This window comes from Mastomys coucha, unplaced genomic scaffold, assembly GCF_008632895.1.
Source record: "Mastomys coucha isolate ucsf_1 unplaced genomic scaffold, UCSF_Mcou_1 pScaffold19, whole genome shotgun sequence".
In the NCBI taxonomy this organism is placed as follows: Eukaryota; Metazoa; Chordata; class Mammalia; order Rodentia; family Muridae; genus Mastomys; species Mastomys coucha.
The window spans coordinates 14,495,664-14,515,149 of record NW_022196901.1 but is presented as its reverse complement, the minus strand read 5'-3'; the positions used below and the strand labels follow the sequence as shown (position 1 = coordinate 14,515,149).

Here is a 19,486-nt window from a genome sequence, read left to right as displayed (position 1 = left end):
GTAACTTAAATGGTTATTCTAGGGTCGGCACAGTGCTCAGAGGGTAACTTAAATGGCTATTCTAGGGTTGGCACAATGCTCAGAGGGTAACTTAAATGGTTATTCTAGGGTCGGCACAGTGCTCAGAGGGTAACTTAAATGGCTATTCTAGTGTCGGCACAGTGCTCAGAGGGTAACTAAAATGGCTATTCCAGGGTCGGCACAGTGCTCAGAGGGTAACTTGCTTGCTGCCAAGTCAGACACCTGAGTTTAATCACCAGAACCAGCATGGTGGAAAGGGAGATCCAATCCCTTATGCAAACTGTTCTTTGCCCTCCATATGGGCTTGGGATCTGTATATGCACACACACACACACACACACACACACACACACACACACACACACACACATACACAATAAACATGCATACACACATGAAGAAATAAATGTACTTAAAAATTACAGAAAACTAAACTGCTTATTTCAGAAGAAAAGTGTCTGAAATAGTTAAGAAATGTAGATGATGTGCAGGCTAGTTTCTGTCAACTTGACACTAGCCAGAGTCATCTGAAAGGAGGGAACCTCAATTAAGAAAATGTCTTCAGAAGATGAGGCTTTAGGCAGACAATGGCATTTTCTTAATCAGTGATCATGAGCAAAAGCCCAGTTCATTGTGGGTGGGGACACTCTGGGCTGGTAATCCTGGATTTTAAAAGAAATTAGGCTGAACAAGCTATGAGGAAGAAGCCAGTTAATAGCACCACTCCAAGTCCTCTGCATCAGCTCCCACTTCCCAGGTTGCTGCCCAGTTTGAATACTTTTTTTTTTTTTTTTTGGTTTTTCAAGACAGGGTCTCTCTGTATAGCCCTGGCTGCCCTGGAACTCACTCTGTAGACCAGGCTGGCCTCGAACTCAGAAATCTACCTGCCTCTGCCTCCCAAGTGCTGGGATTAAAGGTGTGCGCCACCACTGCCCGGCACCATTTTGAATTCTTGTCTTGGCTTCTTTCCATGAACTGTGACTCAGAATATGTAAGCCAAATACCCTTGTCCCAATTGTTTCATCACAGCAATAGTAAGCCAAAGTAAGACAGATGATAATGGAGACAATAGATATAAAAATGATGTTATATAGTTATATGTGGTACCTTCAGAAAGATGAAATACACATTTACTATTTTGTTATTCCATGTCTCTTGTGTGTTCATTACAATTAGCACACAGAAGGTCTGTGGATGGATAGACCAGCTCCCTCTGAACCAACCAGGCTGCTGTTCCACCATGCCTCATATCTCATATGCAATGTGTTCAGAGACTATTCTGTTTTCTTTTCTTCCTTCCTTCCATGTTCTCTCTCTTTCTCTCTCCCTCTCCCTCTCCCTCTCTCTCCCTCTCCCTCTCTCTCCCTCTCTCTCCCTCTCTCTTTCTCTCTCTCTCTCTCTCTCTCTCTCTCTCTCTCTCTCTCTCTCTCTCTCTCTCTCTCTCTCTCTCTCTCTCTCTCTCTCTCTCTCCCCTTCCTCTGGAACCCAAGCAGTTTCTTTCTTTGCCCACCAAAGACCTCCTCCTTCTTGACACTTTCTGCTGCACGAGGTCCAGTGATGTCACTTACAAGTAATCCAAACCATTGTATATGCCAGTTTTTGTACCAAGGCTCTGAAAACAAAGTGACACAGTAACAGTAGTATACTTTTGAGTTTTTCATCAATAAGTTATAAAAAATATGAGTTTATATATTGGTAGAGATGCTTAAGAAAATGTTACTTTCTAAAGGGGGAAATGATTGTTATCTAACTTAAAGTATTAAAATTAATAATTGGGATTCAACACATCCTTCTTGTTTCATAAGGTATGTTTTAATAGAAATAACATGCCATTTTAAAACTTAACTTTGTGGCAATTAGAGTACAACATCAATCAAAAAGTACTGAATGCTGTAAACAAAGGTCTCCCACCCTCACCCTGTGCCACCTGGATGTTGGGGTTGCACATGAACGAGCTCCTAGGACATGAGCACAGGAGAGCTGGCCCTGCCTTGGACCAGGGAGACACCCTCTTCCCCTCCTTTGTCCCTCACCATCAATGGCATACAGGAGAGTGGGAGAACTGGACTTGTCCCTCACTGGCTGCAGCACTCAGTGGAGCAGACCCTGTACCTCACCTGAGCAGCAAGGGAGAGCTGACCCTCTTTGTGAGGGTTGCTGGTGAGTTATCAGGCTGGCCGGCTTAGATGCCTCTCGTGCCCAGATCAAGGACTTTGACTTGTCACACCCCAACATCTACCCCATCAATGAACTGTTGGAGTGATGAGGGAGTCAGTTCTAAAGATGCAAATCTACAGAATCTCCATGATACAGGGCAACAGCAGGATGGATACCCAAGAGGAGCCCCAGTGAGGTTCTGGTATTGCTAGAGTACCAGAAGCAAGAGGCCTTGTACCAGAACAGCAACTCATTGCAACGAACATTTGCAAACAAAGAAGTGTGGAGAAAAGAGAATACTGTGGGACACACCATGAAACACTCCAGCTTCCACAATGAGATTTTTTTCTCTGTTGGCTATGAGGAGGTTGCAAGGATAGAGAGTGGGTACAAGGGAGGGGGAGATGACAGGGATTGAGGTACATGGTGTTAAGATCACAAAGAACCAAAGTTTTTTTTTTAATTAATCTTAAAAAACAACAAACAAAAATGAAATTGGTTACTAATCAAAGAGAAGTTTAGGGATAGGATATGGCTCCAACCAATGAGACCTTAATCGCCTTGGCAACCACTCTGAACCTTTGTCCCCTCAGCTGTAGGACTAGAGACTGCCTTGAGACATCCCAATGAGCAGTATTCATGCAAGACATTGTTAGCATTCTGTATAAACCCCACCCCCACAGATACCTGGCAGCAGCCAGGTATGCTCCTCCCCATGGTTACCTGGCAACGGTCAGGTAGGCCTGGCCCTATAAAAGGGGCTGCTTGCCCCCTCCTCTCTCTCTTACTCTTGCTTCTCTCCCTTGCCTCTTGCCCCCTTGTTTCCCCTCTCTCCCCATTCCCTTCCCCCTCTCTCCACGTGGTCATGGCCATCCCCTACTTTTCTACTCTCTCTTTCTCTCTGCCTTTCTCTGCCTCTGCTACCCTCTTAACTCCCCTCCCCACGCCCCAAATGAACTTTATTCTATACTATACCGGCAGCTTGTGTCTGGTCCCTCTGGGGTGGGGGTTGGGGGGTGAGGGGGTTGCCTCAGCATGGGCCCGCCGGGGAATCCCCTTCCCCCACACCTCGCCAGAACATATTCTTATAGCTCTTTCTCTTTTTATGATCATAACAGATATTTCACAGTATATGTGCCCACTCATGACAAGTGTTTAAGGAGAAAGTGCTAGGTTTTGCTTCAGGTGATGAAGACGTATCACTATGGGAAACACTATTGTTCTTACGAATTGTACATTGTAATGGGGCAGAGAAACAACAGAACATACCAAATGAACAGGTAATTCAGTAACCAATTGATAGGCAAGAGAAAACAAATCATATACTAAAGAATGGAGACGGTTGGCTATTTTAGAAACTTAGTACATTAAAATGTGTCTGTTACGTGTGTGACAGAATTAGGAACTGCAGAAGCAAGGGACTTCTAACTACTGCTCATTTTCATCACAAGCAGGAAAAATCTCTAATTTATTTTATGATTTATTTTTATCATGTGTGTTTATGTGTGTGTCTATGCATATCTCTGTGTGTGAATGCCATTGTGTGTATGACAGGGGTCAGAAATGGCCATCAGTTTCCTTGGAGTTGGAATTATAGTAAATTGTAAGCAGCCTTATGTGGATTCTAGAAGATAAACCAGAGACATCTGGAAGAGTAGCTGTTGCTATTCATGGCTCCACCATCCCTCCATAGTCAATTTTTTGTTTGTTTGTTTCCTTTAAAAACAAGTATCTAAAATTTAATATGAAAGATTATATAACAATGCACAAAACTACTTCTTTTAAGTATATTCACACACATATATACATGTGTGTGTGTGTGTATCAGAGTTAATATCAAACATCAGTCTCTCTGAGAATTTGTTATTCAATTAAAAAATCAAAATAAGTGTTAGTCTTATTTTAAGATATTTATACATAGAAAAATAGTATGAACCTGGGCTGGGGATATGGCTCAGTGTATAAGGTGCTTGTGGCAAAAGATACAGACATGAGCCTAGATCCCTAGCACCCAGGTTAAAGCTTGACACAGTGGCATGTATTTGTAATCCAAGCCCTAGGAAAGGGCAGAGAAGTAGCAAAACCTGGGGTTTGCCAACCAACCAGATCAGCAATTCAGTGAGTTTCAAGTTTAGTGAAAGACCCTGTCAGAGAAAGCAAGATGAAGATCAATAGAGAAGGCTCTGCAGCATCAACCTCTGGCCACAGCATGCACACTTATAGGGAAACATACCTGTATGTATATAGTACATACATCCCTACAGCACACACTCAGACAGACAGACAGACAGACAGACAGACAGACACACACACACACACATACATCATAAACACATTAAATTAAGAAGTATGAACTGGATAGTATGAGATTCCTATTGATTGTTTCACACAGTTCTGTAGGCATTGTCATTACCTTTCAATCTGTAACACTGAACACTTCAGACACAGAATGAGATGCTGTCTTTGTCTGACAACAACACTTGACTAGATCTTTGACATAGGCTTTTACATGTGTAAACATGCACCATGGATAAATACTTGTCAAGTATTTAACAGTCAATTTGCTGTTTCGATGGTAATTGCATAAGAAAGATTCAACAATAGCACTTGCATACTTTTGCTTTAATGGAGGTGGATTGATTTCAATGTAGGATAATAATTGTTGTGCACTGGCATAGCCCAGACTTGCTTTCTGCCAAGTCTGATGATCCGAGTTTGCTCCCCAGAGCCCATATGGTGGAAGGAGTCACCTCAATGCTGAGACTTGTCCTCTGACCTCCCAGAGTCTGTGGTGGCATCTGTGTACCCTCCCCAGACAAACAAAAACAAGTAAGTAAGTAGTAAGGTTTTTTGGAGCTATTGTTCCAATAATGGCAAGGAGAAGATCATGGAAAGACCATACCTTAATCATTCATCTAAGTCATGCTGCTTACAGGCAATTCAACCATCTAAAACAGCAAGACATCAGTAGTTATGCTTTAAGTTGTATTTTTGATGAGAAACTTCTTGTTATGCCATAAGAATAGCTATTTAACTCACTTCTGATTCCTTGAAATACTGGATATGGCATGCAAATTTTTCTATTAAACTGCATATTTTTAAAACTCTCTCTGTATTGTTTCTCTAAAGTTGCGGTTTAGTCATACAGTGGCATTGTAAATTTTTTCTTGTTTTCTTAATAGTTTTGTTTAAGACATTGAAAGGACATTTTTCCAAACTTTCCCAGACATATGCTTAGCATATATAATTAACTTGCAGTACAAAAGAAACATGACAAGATAAAGAGGTTTCACCTCCCACTGTCTGTTTGTTAAGGGGACAATGTGCCTGCAGCTCACACTGAACTGCAAAAGGCACTCTGGTCAGAGATCTTGAGAGGTGAAGAATGTAAATGTTAGTGTTTCCTCTGACTCTATAAATCTCATGCTTACTATGCCAGCACGTAGAAAGAAATGCTCCACTCTTGTCTGAGTTTACATTTCCCAAATGGAGTTGGTTCAAGCCACCATAGAGGCACATACAATCAAAGCAATAATTAGTCATCTTTCTGAAACAGAAGATAGCAAGGTCATCTCTCTCTCTCTCACACACACACCCACAAATGTATGTACTGAGTAAAATGTTTAGCTTATTTTAATATTTAGACTGTAAGGCAATTCAAAAAGGTCAACTATCAACTTAAATGATCTTATTTTAAATTGCTAAGTCCATAGTACTTAGACTTCTGCCATGCAATTACTTAATGGAATTGGTGTCCCCTGAAAAGCATTCTTTGATTTAGATCAATTGCTAATTTGAAGGAATCAGTGTAGACTTTATCACTACCAACTTCAGCATCAATTTAATCACTTAAATTTCAAAAAGAAGTATTGTAGTAGATAAAAGGGAAGGAAGATAGATAAACAGGAACTGGACATGAAAAACAAAACAGTTGAGGCACCTACATTGAAAGATAAACCTTCAGGATATCTTAAGTGGTTTGGAAGACTTCCAGTGGCAAATTAACAGTCAAAAAAGCGGCCAGCTGTAAACCTAGGCAGCCTTAGAGCGCGGAGGTAGCAGCCACACCTCCTTGAGACTTGGGAATGCACACTCAGTAAGGCTTTGGGACTCTGGAATAAAATAAATAAAAAAAAAACTCATCTAAATCTCATTGATTTGATAGGAATATGCAGAAGAAGATGATAAGTTTAAGACAAAGTAACCTATATTTTCTTTTTACTGACAAACTCATTTACAGTATAACATTCAACATAAAGCAGGAAACTCCATTTCTCATTAACCTTTATTGTTTAGTTTTTTCAAATTCAAAGCATGGGCATAACTCTGAAAAATCTCTCAGTAATCTCTCACAGAACTATGAAGTAGAGCTCACTTGTTATCGGCTAAACTACAATTTCATTATTAAAACCTGAAGTGACCTTGGTTCACTCCCCAAAGCCCCTATGCTCACGAGTACATTGTTTCTATATAACCCTAGTCTCTCTGGGTATGACCCCTTAATGGTGCATCCCATTTAATCTATTTACTAATTCTCTCGTCCCTTCATTTGTTCAATTCTCTTAAATGCACACACACATACATAACATGCACACACTCACACACTTTAGAAATGAAGCTCTACTTTTTTTTTAAGTGCTATCATTACGTGTGCACCCAAGACCTTCATTGTGAACCAGGGGTAATTGTTAAAACCTGGTCAATAAGCCACACAGACTTTAAAAAATTCATAATAATAATAATAATAAACCTTATCCATACTGGTAGTTATTTCTTGTTAATGTTAAAAGAAATAGTCCCTTTTATTGCATTTGAATTGGTGACATTTGTAGTTAGTCATTACCTGCACAAAGAATGAACTAGCTTCTCAACATGAATGAGAGGGAAGTGACCTTTAAAAATATTTTCAGAGTGAAGCTGCCTTTCTGATATGTGTGTGTGTGTTGTGTGCCTGTATTTGTGTATATTGTGTATATGTGTGTGTGTCTGCCTGAAACAGAAATATGAAAAATGTAACTTGTTACTAAAAATAGTCTCAAAAGTTAAAAAAAATGTTCATCATTTTATCCTATATATCCCTTAGGAACAGGAATTCTCTGGATTGGTAGTTAAGTAAGTTGTGTTTATAATTTCTGAAACCAAGAGAGAATTAAAAAATTAGATCCAACTAACATTAAACATCTGATATATATGTTAGCTGTTGTTGTTGTCCTTTGTTGTGGGTACATCCCAGAGCCTTGAGCACCATAGGCACATATTTAACCATCACACCATATCCCTAGTCCATGCAGTTTTGAAAAGAGTTTTGAAATACAAATACACACACACACACATACGTATGTACTTATTCAACTTTGTTTTGTTTATGAGAAGTGGTAAACTCCACACTATAGGAATGCGCAGCACATAGTAAATATAAAGGCGGGTGGAAATGAAACTGTTCTGCTGGGCCACTACTTACTGTTATTCACTCTTCCACTAAAGCTCTGACCAACCTGAATGTCAAGACAAGCTGTGGCTTCCCTGTAGTTTTAGCAGTCAGGGAGAACCAGCATGGCCTTTTGAGATTAGGAAGAGCTAGAAGAGTAAACTTGGGGTACCTACTACTTCCTTCATGGGCTCTTAATTTTTATGACTTTACAGTGGGGTTTCATATATCTTGAGATAAAGATACAATATCCAGCCAGGCTTTTAATATCCAGACATCCCCCTGGCATGTCTGTATCCTGTTTACACGGCATTTTTCTTGCTCTTGGGTTCTAGAAGAACTCTGGGCTCTGTTGGACCTTACATAGCTTGTCTATTGTCCTTAGATTGATGGTGTCATCTGCTTCCATAAAGGGCTTCCAAAAAAAGTCCAAGAATTCGATGTTCAGATAGCTAGCAGGAAAACCATTCTCTTAGAATATGTAAAGAACAATGATTTTAATAAAAGATTGAGGACATTTTTTCTTCTCTATTATACATCCAAAGTTCTTCTGCTTATTATGAGGGAAACTATGTTCTATATTGTTAGAATTCTATGGAAACTCCATCCCACAGTTACCTGGCAACAGTCAGGTAGGCCTGACCCACTATAAAAGGGGCTGCTTGCCCCCTCCTCCCTCTCTTGCCCTCTTGCTCTTCCTGACTTGCTCCCACTCTGTCTCTCCACATGCTCATGGCTGGCTTTTCTCTCTCTCTCTCTCTCTCTCTCTCTCTCTCTCTTTCTCTCTCTCTCTCTCTCTTCCTTTCTCTGCCTCTACTGCCCTCTTGACTCCCCTCTCTATGCCCTGAATAAACTCTATTCTATACTATATCATTGTGTGGCTGGTCCCTCAGCATGGGCCTGCTGAGGCACCTGCTTCCTCCACACCTCACTACACCTCCATAGAACATATCTCCCCTTTTCTTTATCTTTTTATAAACACATCATATATAACAAAAAAAATCACATAAATTTGCAACTGCCTAGACAGTGTGAATATGACTTCACATCCATTTTAATGGTCTTATAAAATTGAGATGTAATTGATACACTATAAAACTTACCTTTTTAAGGTATAGATTTCAGTGAGTTTTAATATATTTATAAATTTTGGTAACCATTCTCTCTAATTCCAGAGTATTTTCATTGTCCATTATAAAACCCCATAGTTGTTTTCCTTCCTCTCCAACCTCAATCTTCCTTGCTCTAGGCAATCATAACTATTTTCTATTTCTATGTATTTCACAGTTCTTGAAACTTCATGTAAAAGGAACCCTGAAGAGAGTGTGTGTGTGTATATATGTATGTTTGTTTGTCTTAGGAAAATGATATAAGATATATTTATATTTATATTATTTAAGATATATTTATATTACAGTGTGTATTAGTTTTTCATTTGTTTTTAAATTCAAGTAATAACTCATTGTATTAACAAACCATACATTTTTGTGGACATGCTTTTATTTTCTTATGTTGATATAAAAAAAAACCCTAAAATTCCTAGATGTCTGTATATTTAACTTTTTAAACAAGTGTGAAATTATTTTCCAGAATGTTTGTATTAACAACTTTCATCCAGCTATTCCACTTTGTCCAAGTCATTGGCATCATTTTTTCCTTTTACTTTGAGAGATCCATCAACTGCCTACAGCTCCTATGTTAGGGCTAGCATCCTTTGGATGCCTCCTACCATTCATGCTGAAATGCTGACTGGATTGAAATTGTGTGGGTCTTATGGACTCCACCACAGCTACTGAGTGTTCATGAGTTTAATAGTCTTGTCATGTTCAGAAGATGTAAACAAATTCTTCCTACCATTGAGGGTGTTTTTGTAATCTTTGTCTTTCCCTTCACAATGTTTCCTAAACCTTGATGGCAGGACATGTTATGTAGATCTTCATTTGGAGGTGAGTAGTCCATTGTCATTCTCTGCACTCTGACCTATCAGCTGTATGGGTCTGTGTTAACCAGAATCTACTGCATATAAAAATAGCCTTCCAAAGACGGGCTTCAATAGGTATTCCATGCCCAGCCTACTTCTAAAGACTGAGATCCTTTCCTCCCTCTCCTTCTCTTGCTCCTCCTCCTCCTCTTCCTCTTCCTCTTCCTCCTCCTCCTCCTCTTCCTCCTCCTCCTCCTTCTTCTTCTTCTTTCTCCTTCTTCTTTACCCTCCTGTTCCTCTAACTTCTTTTGTTTTCTCCAGTTTAATTTATTTTGAAATTTTTATTAAAATTTTAATACAATATATTTTTATCATGTTTACCCCTTACACAACTCTTCTATATCTCCCTCACCTGTATACTGACCCAACTTTGTACCCTTCATTTGTCTCACTCATACTCTTTCAAAAATCTCCACATATACACAAAAACAAAAATCAGAACACATAAACAAAAGACCAATAACAAAATATTAAAATGAAACTAAAAGCACACACACACACACACATATAATTAAGGAAAAAAGAATGAAAAGAAACACCTAATGGAGCTTGTTTTATGTTGTCCAACTATTCCTAAGTATGGGGTCCTGCCATTGAGTATAATTTTTATACCCAGTTACACTCATATTAGAGAAAACTGATTTTCTCTTTGCCAGAGAGAATCAATTGCAGATAGCTTCTTGGTTAGGAATGGGAGCCCATGTTTACTTCACCCTCTCAATGTTGAGACCTCATATGTGAACCTGTGTGGTTTTTGTATATATAACCATAGACTCTGTGAGTTTTTAAGTCCCATTGTGTCTAGAATGAACTACTTCCTTGGAGTCATAAATTACCTCTTGTTCATAAAATTGTTCTGCCACTTCTTTCTCATAGATCCCCAAGTTTTGCAAGAAGGAGTTTGATGAAGACATACCACTTAGGGCTAAGTATTTCAAAGTCTCTTACTCTGCATATTGTCCAATAGTGCACTTTGTATTATTTCCAACCTACTGTAGGAAGAAGCTTCTTTGATGAGGGCTGAGAGGCACTGGACCTATGATGTAGCAATATGTAATTAGGAGCAATCTTTAACTATGTTCTGCTAGCAGAACAGTATCTGGTTTCTCCCTAGCCTATGTCTGATCTAGTCTCAGATTCTTGGCTACTTTAGCAGAGTTAGGTATAAGTTTCATCTCATGGAGTGGGCCTTAAATCCAAGGCACCCTTGGATTTAGTAGTTGGTTACTCCCATACCATCTGTGGTTTTATTGTACCAGTAGTCTTGTAGGTAAGTTGCTATTGTAGGTCATGAGGTTTGAAGCTGGGTGATATTGATTGCATTTCACCTCTAATAGAATGCAGAGTACCTTCCAGTACCATGAATGCTAGTCAGTAGGGGAGAGACTTCTAATTGAGCACTAGCTAACTTCCCTGTATTCTATTAAGTGTTTTTTTTTTTTTCATCAATAGGGCCCCACAATCAGTAGTTTAGGGAGAACAACAGATAGCCTTGACAATATCCTATGTTGTGTGGGGTATTCCATGGGACCCCTTTGGTAAATGATTCAACAAGATGTAACACGCATTCCTGGTACTGGAGGTTTTACTTGGTGGCATAGGATGTCTGGTTGGGGCATTCTCTCTCCCCTTCTATGGTAATTCCATTAATTTAGATTCCCTTCACATATGCATGTACTTTAGGAAGCTTCTATGGTTCTACAGTACTAGGCTTCCATATGTCTTTTTCAAAAGGCCTTTAGTGTCAGTCTCCCTGCCACACATATTTCCACAGTTACTCTTTCCTTCCCTCTCCTTCCCTGTTTCATCTCCCTAGTTTAGTTTCCCTTTATCTCTCAAAAACACTTTGTTCTACTTCTCCTTCTTTGGGAGATCCTCTACTCCTTACTGTTCCTGTAATAAGTATATAACCTCTGAGGTTTTACTGAGAGTAAAACATGTAACAAGTGCCTAAAAACTAATATCCATGTATGAAAACATACATGGTCAGGGATACTTTATTCAGGATGATTTCTTTCTTGTCCCATCCCCTTATCTGGATGTCATAATTTGATTTTTTATAAACAGTTGAATTGACATTATCTATTCATCAGTTGATGGACATCTAGGCAGTTTTTAATTTTAGCTATTATAAATTGAACAGCAATGAATATGGATGAGCACATTTCTCTGTAGTAGGATGCAAAGTGCTGTGGATATGTCAAAGGGTGGGACAGCTGTATCTTGAGGTAGATTAATTCTTAGTTTCCAGAAGAACCTCCATCCTGATTTCCACAGTGGCTACCAGTTTGCACCCCACCAGCAATGATTAATTGTTTTCTTTTCCTATATACATATTAGGATGTGTTGTCATTTTTTATTGATCTTGGTCATGTTGACTGGGGTAAGAGAAAAGTCTCAAATTAGTTTTAATTTGCATTTCTCTGATGGCTAAGAGTGTTGAATATTTCAAGTACTTCTCAGCCATTTGCTTTATCTTTTGAAAACTCTGATTAGCTCTGTACTTCATTTTTAATTGGGATGTTTTCTTGATGTTCAGTTTTTTTTAAAGAGCTCCTTGTATATTCCAGATGCTAACCCTCTGTCAGATGCATAATTGGTAAGTATCTTTTCCTAATCCATAGTCTGGTTGGTGATTTCTTTGAATGATGGTACCCTTTTTCATACAGGAGCTTTTCAGCTTCAGGATGTCCCATTTATTAATTGTTGATCTTAGCGCTTGTGTTATTTGTCTTCTCCAGAAAGTCTTTTTTTTTTTCTGTGCTAATGAGTACAAGATTCTGATTATATGCTTAAAGTTGAGTGCAGGGTGATAGATAAGGTCTATTTTCATTCTTCTACATGCAGCCATGCAGTTTGAGCAGTATCATTTGTTGACAATGCTGTCCTTTTCGAGTGTTTAACTGGAAACACTGATCAACATCAACAGACTGCTTCTCATGGGAACAATAGGAAATGTGGAAAGGAGACAGTGATGGTAAAGTGCCATAGAGAGTGAGCACAGCACATTCCTTTCTCAAAGAAAAATACTATCAAAAGCAACGAGGTAACCCAGTCACAAAAGAACACACATGGTATGCACTCTCTGATAAGTGGTTATTAGCCCAAAAGTTTGGAATACAGGAAGAACAACCCACAAACCACAAGAAACTCAAGAAGAAGGAAGACCAAAAGATGGACATTTCATTCCTTCTTAAAAGGGGGAACCAAATACCCATGGAAGGAGTTGCAGAGATTAACTATGGAGCAGAGACTGAAGGAAGGACAAGCCAGCCTAAATATAGCTATCTCCTGAGAGGCTCTGACAGTACCTGACTAATGCAGATGTAGAGGCTCACAGCCATCCATTGAACTGAGTACATGGTCCCCAATGAAGGAGTTAGAGAAAGGACCTATGGAGCTGAGGGGTTTGTAGCCCCTTAGGACAAACAACAATATGAATTAACTAGTACCCTCAGACCTCCCAGGGACTCAGTCACCAACCAAGGACTGCACATGGAGGGGTCTGATTGTTCTGGCAGCATGTGTATAGTAGAGGATTGCAAATTCAATCATCAATAGGAGGAGAGGACCTCGGCCCTGTGAGGGTTCTGTGCCCCAGTGTAGGAGAATGCCAGGGCCAATAAGTGGGAGAGTGTGGGGTGGCAGCCATGGGGAGGGGCGAGGCAACAGGAGTTTGTTCTTGTTGTTTTTGTTTGTTTGTTTGTTTGTTTTTTGGAGGGGAAACTGGGAGAAAGGAGAAATTTACATGTAAATAAAATATCTAAATAAAAAAAAAAGATTAAAAAAAAAAGAAAGCAACATTTAAGACTCTTGCCTCTTTTTCATAAACCTAAGCCGTTGAAGGTATTTCTCAAGATGAAAAGTTCTTATTGCCCAAGAAAAAGGGAAATATGATATAATTTATTCTAATTAAGAAAACACAAAGTAATATGACATTTTGATGGAGAATATTTGGGAATAAAATTTTTATGAACTATAGCTTTAAATGAAGGCTCATCTGTACAGGAAGTGGAGAATATCGCATAATCAGCATTCCTTTGATTTTTAGAACACTTTTTAAAATAAGTTCTGCAGAGGATCATCACATCAGTCCTTCTGGCATTGTAGAAGTGATCAGATGTTAGAAAAGTTTTTCTTAATATGCAAAGATGACCAGGTACAGGCAGACGAATACTGTCTCATTTACACACACGCGTGCACACACACACACAGTGCTTAATGCGAGGTTGGAAAGTTACAGAGTGAATCACATATTTCAAGCTGACATTTTCTCACACTTCCCATGGTATTCAAATAATTATGGAGTACTTTGTTAAGAATATCTTAAACAGTTATAAATATATATGTATATATATATTCATATAATATTTATGAAAATAATTTCCAATGACCAGCACACAGATATTGGTCTGATCCAGACAGAGGGAAGTGTACTTGCTTTTGCTCATTCCTGTATTGGAGCTCTTGGCTAATCTGTTACAGCTGTGAAAGAGAGTTCACTACAATGCAGTAGAGTCTAACATTTTAATCTACTGTTTCACCATTGCTTTTTTTTTTTTAATTAGAAATTATTACAAAATGGCAAGTTAACAAGTAATGGGTTTTGATACACATTTTTTTTCTTCTACCTACAATATCAGTAAAAGCTAGTACATTTTAAACAGATGTGTAGGAAGCTAATTCCTACAGCACCACAATCAATACATGCTCAGAGGTGAGATAAACTTGTACGGCACCGGTGACAACTTACTCATCCTCAGCCTCATCTTCTTGACTGAAAAAAAAACCATGATAATGATCAACAACAACAAGAACTATTCGAATATTGGATAAAATCGACTTTCAAGCAAAACTTATTAAAAAAGATAAGAAGAGACACTTCATTACTGGTCAAAGGAAAACTCTACCAAGATGAACTCTCAATTCTGAACATCTATGCTCCAAATGTAAGGGCACCCACGTTCATAAAAGTAACTCTACTAAAGGTCAAAGCACACATTGCACCCCACACAATAGTAGTGGGAGACATTCACACCCCACTCGCAGCAAAGGGCAGACTGTGGAAACAAAGTAAATTTTCCTTTTAAAATTTACATGGAGCTATTATATTCCAAATGCTAAGGAATCTCTGAGTAGATAAGTCTGAATAGAGAACGTTTTCCGTTTCTTATGGAAATGGTACAGTACACAGCTTCCCCTTGGTAGTGACTACCTCTTTTTCTTGGGAGTGGCCACTATTTACAAGCCAATGGGTGAAGTAGAGGCTTTTGCTATTTTCTGAACTCTTGGTGGGCAAGGAAGTGGTTGCAGTATCCCACCCAAATAAGCCCAGGCAATGAAAACAACTCAATTAATATGAATACATGCTGTGCGCCTAGACTTGGCAGGTCTACCACCACACTACCCTCTTCCCCATATGAGACCACGTATAACTTGTGGTTTCTTCAGACCAGGTGCTTCTGCTCCACTTTCCTCCTTCCTCCTCCTCCTCTTCCTCCTTTTAACAACTTTGAGCTCCACCTTCCCTTTCACTGCCCAATCACCAGCTCTAGCCTTTATTTTACAAATTAAGGTGAGAAGAAGGTTTACAGGAAATCATCTGAGTGCTGACTCATTTTTGTTTGGGTGTTGGGGAGGCGGGGTGGGGAGGGAAGGATGTGGGGAAGTGTCTTTGATGTCCTTGATGCCTCTCTGCTGTTCTCTGTAGGCCCCTCAAACCCAGTCAGCTTTGAATCCATAGTGCTGCAGCCTATGTCGTTGCCCAAGCCCCTTTCAGGCGTTAGGGGGCAGCGACTTTTTATCTTAGGTTAGTTGAGTTCAAATCAATATGTTGGGTTCCAATTTGATGCAGTAAATCTCCAACCCAAATAAGCCCAGGCAATGAAAACACAAAAACAATTAATATGAATACATGCTGTGCGCCTACATTTGGCAGATCTACCACAGCACTACCTTCCCCATATAAGAGATCACTTATAACTTTCGTTGCTCCTGGCCATGTGCTTCTGCTCTGCTTTCCCTCCACCTCCTTTTTAGTCCCTTTCTCTCTCCCACTCCTACTTCTTTTTAACACCTTTCAGCTCGCCGCCCAATCACAGGCTCTAGCCTTTATTTTACAAATTAAGGTGGGAAGAAGTTTTACAGGAAATTACCTGAGTGCTGACTCAATCCTTGTTCACAGCCCCTCACAGGAGAATTAGCATCAAATTACAAATAGCCCCAGAGCTATCCTCAACAGGAAGCCTAGGTTCAAACCTTGTAACTTGCACATTGCTAGTCCCTTCACCTTCAGTAAATGAAGGTGTGAAATAGTGCCCTGGGATTCAGCATTTCTAGCTTGTCCTAAATACAGCACATTTTTTTTTCCCTGAGAAATTATACTCTTCTCTCCTTTCTTTGTGTTTATACAAGAATCCAGGATTTATTACCCATGTACAGCACTGAAAAATCTTACTGAGCTGAGCTATAATTTCCACTGACCTACCTATATATAATTTCAATTTATTTTGAAATCAGTCAGATGAGGTAAAAATTGTTATCTTTTCTGTTTTTATTGCTCAGGTAGCATTGAATTAAGTGATTGTCCCTACAGCAGTGTCAGTATGTAGCCTGCTTTGTAACTCAGAATTTTCTGTAAAAGAATTTATGTAGTCTCAGCTGCTTAGCTATCAATGAAACATCACTTATAAATCCTTCCCTATTTGTAAATACTGTTTTCATCATTTTGAAATCCATGCTAATTTAAATTTTTTCCTGGCATATGCACTCAGTACTTGTGTTTGCTTTGCTTAAATCCATTTCCCCTTATTGATATGTTATTTTTAAGTTTCCTGAGGTCAAGTTGGTAGACTTTTTTACAGATACAATAACTTTTCCATTTTCATTATGAAATGAAATCAAACAACAAAAAATCACTGTTCATTACAGTGACTGAAATAGCAAGTGTTTCTAGAGACATGGACTCTTATTCTCTGAGATGTTCATAGAGTAATTTGTTTCTATTAAAAATGAACTAACTAGGATGCAGCACTTTTAAATCCCAACAAACAGAAGCACTCAATATAGATACATACTAGCTCTATAAAGAATCAATACATCTTAAGATTTGCAAGTAATAAAATATTTTAAATTAAAATTTATATTTAATTTAAATTAAAAAATGAATGGATTCAAATTCCAACAAAGATTTTAACAGTAATATTTTAGAGCCAGGCTTTATACTTTTAAGAATGTTTAAATTTTAATTTTATTATGGAATGCATTTTTCTGGAAAACTGACCATATTTTTGCCTCTGAAATTTGAAGTTTTATTTTTTATTTCTATATTTTATTTGGGAAGGAGTTTCAATAGTGGTCTAGTGCAAGCATCTTAATAAAAGTAAAACTTCTTAGGAAGATCCCATTGAAAAAAGTAACCGATTGAAGGTTTTAGTCTTTTAGTGGCATGCTTGGAGACTTTCTGAAATAATGTACCTGCAAACCCACATAGGATTCCTTGAGAGTGTACATTGATTTTCCTGGCCCACCTTTATAGCACTCAGTTCTCTTACACTGCCCAGAAGTCTTGACCTCTAAGTTATAAATGGGTAACATTCACTACTTAAGCTTCCTGCAGATAGTCTGTGTTGGGTCTAGTGAACCTGGTAAACAAGTCCAACTCCTACAGTTAGCTACAGTACCTTGCTCAGTTCTATCCTGAAGATTTCTGTTTGCACATCTAAGTACCAGGAAACTTGAACACAATATATATATGATGGTTGTCATGGTCTCATGACAGGATCAATCAACTAGGACCAGGTTGATTTGGATAGAGAATCTTAGTTAATCAACCACATATATCATTCTAACACTAAACGATTAGCCTATTTTGTCAAGTTATTTACTTTTCTTCTCTCCACAATATTATGGCTCAACACTAATAGAAATGAAACATCTGTCTATATTGAAGTTTTCGTAAGCAGTATCTCTCACAGGCTCCATCAGAACCTGGGGGAATGCTGAGTCAGGCCTAACTGGAGGAAACTGGTCACAGGAGCATATTTTGGAGACCATTTATTATTTTAGTTTCTCTTGCTATGCCTTTTTGAAAGGTCTTCATGCAATCCTCCATATCTGTCAGGAAGTGAATAGACTCCCCCATATCATGTTCTTGCTGTCAAGATATTCTCTAAAGCCCATGAGAGCAAGCAATCAAAGATCAAACCTTCTTCAACCATTATCCAAAGTAAACTTTTGCTCCATTTTTATTGTTTGCTAGGGGGTCTGATTATAGCTACATAGGAGTACCTAACTCCATGTGTATGTATCTAACTTATGAATTATGGGAAATACTTCAGTAGTGTATACTGCTCATTCGACAGGAAATTCTCATCACCATTCAGTCATATGTGCATGCATAAATATATCTCCTGAGAGTTTATGGACACCATTGAGCCTATTGTATATTTTCTTTTTAATACAAAAATCCCAGAATTGTTAGGATAGCGTTACAATATATACAGAGATATAATACATGGAGATAATAGAAAATACATACCGAAGATAAAATAAATTGAAAAAATTAGTTATTGAATTCATAGGATATCAAAGTTAAAAATACTACTTTAACAAAACAACATATAAATAAATGCAATTTTTATAGAGGAAATATTTTGCAACATATTATATTTAATACAAACAATGTTGTTTTCTAATATTTAACAATCTAGCTATTTATTTGTAGCTTTCTTGTTGGACGGACATCCTTTATTATTCTCATACAGATATTATAGGAAATAAGGGATTCGAGCCAGATTTGGAAAGGAGTATAGCAAGAATGGAATGAGAAGAAAAACACAAATGAGTGCAGGTAGGTAGTAAAAGAGAGAAAGACAGAGCATTGGGCTCAGCAGGTAAAATCACCTCAGCCCAGGTCCTCAGCTCTGACACAAAAAATAGCGCCAAGTGTGACCATGCACACCTGTTACCCCACAGCTGTGACCATGTGCATCTATTTCCCCAGAGCTTTAGCAGGTGGCACTGGGCTCCCAGCCTAGCCTAGATCTCCAGACTTTTAGGTTTACTGAGAGATGCTGTCTCAAGGAAGCAAGGCAAACCATGATAAAACTAGATATCTCATATCCTCTCTGTTTACCCCAGGAATATGCATGAGTAATCAATCGCACTTGTGTAATTATGCACATATACACTCATATAACAGAGAGACAGAAAAAAAGAAATAAAAAATGAAATTTTAAAAGAAAGAAAAAGAGAAGAAAACACGAGACTATAAAAACTGCTATATTCAGGTGTGATGATGAACAGCTATTATCCTAGAGCTTTCTCAGAGAGCAGAGGTAGGTGGATTTCTGAGTTCCAGTCCAGTCAGTGCTAAATACTGAGGCCCTGCCTCCCTCATTCAAATACTACTAGAATAAGGAGCAGAGTATAATATGATTTTGTGATTGTGCCTTTAAATATGAATGATTACAATAATAACTATAGAACACCTAGGAATGCACTCATAGATTGTTGAAAACAGTTGCTTTTCTAGAATACTCAAGTTCACTTAGTTTTGGTATAATTTTATTCTCATTAAAATCCCAGTGAAAACAAAACCAACAACCCTACTGTGCTGATTGCAGTCTTCTCAGGATATTCAAATAACTAAAGGGACAAATTGTTTCCTTTTCACAGAAAGTAGAAATCCATGGCGCTTTATATATTTATATACAAAAGGGACAGATGACAAAAAGTATAGACAAAGTCAAGCCTTTTAGTGACTGCTGTAGCTCATGACATGATTACAAAGGTCTCATTAACTCTGGTCACTGAGACACTTTTATATATGAAAGAAGTTTAATTATTTCAGGTTGTTATTCTGTGTCCTCTGTTAAAAAAAACCTTCAGATATCTAT

At 38.4% G+C, this 19,486-nt stretch overlaps 1 protein-coding gene and 1 long non-coding RNA gene across 11 annotated transcripts in view; both read right to left on the bottom strand.

Moving 5' to 3' along the window:
- Magi2 (membrane associated guanylate kinase, WW and PDZ domain containing 2) overlaps positions 1-19,486 on the bottom strand; it is a 1,461,753-nt gene that overhangs the window by 827,059 nt on the left and 615,208 nt on the right. The gene's annotated exons all lie outside the window — the stretch shown is intronic.
- Positions 4,780-6,260, bottom strand: LOC116097502. 2 transcript variants are annotated; one of them, XR_004121450.1, is made up of 3 exons: positions 6,123-6,260; positions 5,081-5,126; positions 4,780-4,985 (listed from the first exon to the last, which is right to left on the bottom strand). It is a non-coding gene; the product is annotated as an uncharacterized LOC116097502 (long non-coding RNA). The 2 variants fall into 2 exon arrangements; XR_004121451.1 differs by having other exon boundaries at positions 4,780-4,976.